Here is a 3,221-nt window from a genome sequence, read left to right on the forward strand (position 1 = left end):
GCGAAAAACACCGAATTTTTATTCCTAAAGAATCCGCATTCGTAAAACAATTTTTATTATTTCGCAACTTAAATCTCATCGTTCATTCGCTCCTGTAAATTAGTACGATGTGCTGTATTCAAAACGATGAGAAATATACCTACTGATAATGTTTAAAAAGAGGAAAAAAAAAAAAATGGCTGGAAATTAACTGCCGCTTTGAACTCCTTTCAGCCAGCAAAAATGGGCATCCAGGTTTCAAGGAAACCTCGGTGCAATGTAGAACAAAATTACAGCGTCGAATTAGCACACATTAACGAAGTTATTCCCTTTTGTACGTCCTTCTATCAAGTGATATTAAATTTTCTTCAAACATTATAAAACGCGACGTCTCTCCGGTTATAAAATTGCTAATTAAATCGAGCGCGAAGAATCGCGCAGTGCTAGAAACTGGCATAATTTTATTGTATGTATGTATGTATGTATGTATGTATGTACGTACGACGCGCCTCGTTTCGCCGACATTTAAATAGGCGAGCGCATGTGGCGCGCTCGATTCAGCCGGGGCGCGTACGTTTGCACAAAAGAAGCGCTCGCCCCCTCGTTTCGTAGTGTCTAATCGCGTGTAATAGCATTTGCAAATGTTTACATGTCAATCCATTCGCGTAATATCGGTATGGAGTGGTTCCATCCAGCGTGGCAGCTGCAGATACGACTCGGTCTCGTTTCCCTTCGTCGGTGCCCCAAACCCTCTATTATTCAGCCCGTCTTTAAAACTTCGTTTCGCCTCTTTTCACCGAGCGAGCAAACGGAGGCAATCAAGCTGACGAACAAGGCTGGTGGTTAGTCACATCGAAATGGCACTCGTCCACGAACGCTACGCGTGAGGTCACGTTGCTCTTTTTCATTTATGTCATTTGTCTTAGCTTCCTTTTTTATTTTTTATTTTTTTTTTTTTCATTTTCGCTTTTTAGTCTTTCTGTGGATATTCCACTTTTTTCTTTTGAAATAACAACTTCTTGCGTCGCTCGTCTTCTGTATCCAACACCTTTGGTCGAACAGTGCAGCGTGTTGCTTTATTTGTAGACGGGACATTGAAATAATTTATTGCGGACCATAACGAGTGACCAAACTGTATATACGATGATTCTATAATATAATAATAATAATATAATAATATAACAATGATATGATAGCCGCTGGATAGAAATTATTGAGAAGTAATAAATTTATTATTTGTTTTGCCTGGATATTATACTTAAAACTAAGAAAGTGATTCATTTCAACGCAAGAGATTTGAGGATGAATTGCACGATGAATGCAGCTTCCGTTTCAAAATCGACGGCGGTTCTAAATTTAATTACTCCATCCGACAAGCTCTTGCAACGTGATGCATATATCTATATATGAACCGCTCACATGCCAAATCGATGAACTCTGCAGAACGAAAAGTGAGAAAGAAAAAAAAAAAATGACAGAGTAGTGTACGTTTGTTTTGAAATATAAATTCGTTGTAGAACGTATTGTTTACAAGTCTAGATTCTCGTCCAACGAGATGACAATTGTACAATTGTCACGATGTACAATTTCTGCGATCCAAGGTTCCATCAATGAATTTGCTTCCGAAGTGAATTGAGCCCAACGATTAAGAAGATTTATCTCAAACGTAGAAAGTCAAGAGAGTTTAAAAAAAAAAAAAAAGAAATTCGAAAAGTTAATCGATTCATATAGAAAACTATCGAGACCACCACCGACCACAAGACTATATTCGCCTCTTCTATCTCGAGTGGTAGTTCCAGTTTCGTTTTTTATCCTCGAAGTTTAGAAATTTTATGCGCCGACCATGTACAAAACGCTCGGTTTCGAAGATACGAAAGGCGGCGGAGGAGGAAGTGGATTGACAAGTTTAGCTGGCGGGAGAACTGGACCGTCGGTTTCCTCCTCGCGGTTGCGCGTGAAAATTTGTTATGGCTCTTACGGCTTGCTCGACGCTCCGGTGTTATAAAGATGTCTACACCGGGGAGTGTTCAAACTTCTCCGGCCTGCCTTTACGGTTATGTCTCTACTAGCGATGGCTGCGAACGCTTTGCAAGTAGATAGGAGCATCGATCCCTCGTTGAATCGACGCCATTTGTGAATATTTAAAAAAAGAAACGAAGAAACAATACTGTCTCAGTCAGTCTCGCGGCGAGATAAGTTCGATCTTTCCATCGGTACGAGAGAGAAACGAGTCTCAAGCACAGAATCGGATCTGTACACGAATATATGTCTGCTGTCACTATCTCGATAGTACACGAGAGAGAAACGAGTTCCAAATAGAATCGAACACCTGAGCATTAGAAATTTCCACGTTTGCCTCGATGATTTATCTCGGTTGTCTTTGAAGCCGATCGTAGTAATCGTTGTTAGCACAGTTTCGATATGATAATTTATCGCGTCACGAACGATTCTGTATCTCATCCTTTATTTTATCGATATAATTATAACAGGGATTCTCGAAGCGTAAATATACAATACGATCGTGGAAGAGGAGACTCGTACAAAAATTTCTCACTTGAACATTCGTTTTCACGTTGTCACAAGCGTCTACACGCGATAGAATTAGCACGCGGCATCTCGAAACAAACACCGAGCCACGCCGACTAATGGAACATTCGAGGAATATTTTAAAATTTCCCATTTAAACGCGGCTCGAGATAGCAGAAAGAGAAAGGGGCGGAGGGGGGAGGGAAACACAGGAAAACAATTTCGATCAAATTATTCAGGCTGAAATTATTCGATTCTGCCTTTCCCTGCTTTTCCAATCACATTCCCGTGATACTTGTTTTCACACAATATTTTACCATTTGCTCGATTCCTCTTTTTCATTTATTTATTTATTTTTTTCTTCTTTTTCTCGTGCGGTATGCTCATCATGACTCATCGCGACGAACTTTGCTCGTCGCGTTGGACTGTTTTTATGAGGACCGTCACCGAGATAGAACAAAATGGATACGTATCGGCCTCGTGGCGCTCCGCCAGGAATACCGTGTGAATTTTTTTTTTTTTTTTTTCGAAATAACATATTTTTAACGCGTTTGTTTTACCCTGCTCATCCTATCCCATCCCTTCGGTTCGGTTACCCATGCAACTTTGACAGTTTCACCGTGCGAGACTGACGAACGTCAACCAAGGGGACGGCCACACACAGCATTATGACTGTTCAGGGTGTAGATAGTGGTTATTTCCTCTTTTTTTTTTTT

The sequence above is a fragment of the Frieseomelitta varia genome, unplaced genomic scaffold (assembly GCF_011392965.1).
Source record: "Frieseomelitta varia isolate USP_RPSP 00005682 unplaced genomic scaffold, Fvar_1.2 scaffold_307, whole genome shotgun sequence".
Lineage (NCBI taxonomy): Eukaryota > Metazoa > Arthropoda > Insecta > Hymenoptera > Apidae > Frieseomelitta > Frieseomelitta varia.